This window comes from Penaeus monodon, chromosome 30 (assembly GCF_015228065.2).
Source record: "Penaeus monodon isolate SGIC_2016 chromosome 30, NSTDA_Pmon_1, whole genome shotgun sequence".
In the NCBI taxonomy this organism is placed as follows: Eukaryota; Metazoa; Arthropoda; class Malacostraca; order Decapoda; family Penaeidae; genus Penaeus; species Penaeus monodon.
The window spans coordinates 20,701,859-20,702,437 of record NC_051415.1 but is presented as its reverse complement, the minus strand read 5'-3'; positions in this window follow the sequence as shown (position 1 = coordinate 20,702,437).

The window sequence follows — 579 nt, the reverse complement described above, 5'->3', positions numbered from 1 at the left end:
CCACCTCCAAACTCCTTTCCTCCTCGACCTCATCCAAACTACCTCACAGCTGACAACGCCTGAATTCTCCCTTAAGCGTTAAATCCCGAAATGCCGAACCGTCCGCACACATTCATCCGATTCTGAACGACGGTGAACAAGAGCTCGGGCTGTGTTTGAACAGACGGTCAAACAGAGGGACATAAAGGAAAGCAAATATGTTCAGCGTAATCTGGAGATGCTGTGATTGTATCTTGTCGAATCTTGTCGTCTTCGAGAGATTTATATTTTTTTCTCGAGTGATTTTACACGTGTTTCGGCTTAGATTAGATTATCATTATTTTGGTTTTGATAATTGGACTGTTTTTTTAAATGATAATGGAGTTATTGGTTGGATCAGCTGATAGGAGATAATTGGGTTATTAGATGAGTCAGTTGATATATGGAAAGATAGTTGGTATGGTAGGAAAATGAATAATAATTAGTATGGCGGACAGACAGATATAAAAAGAAAATGGCAGAGTTATATGTAAATGGAATAATCAGCGCAACAGATACAAAGAAAGCTAGACAGACAGGCATACGAAGAGAGTGAATGCA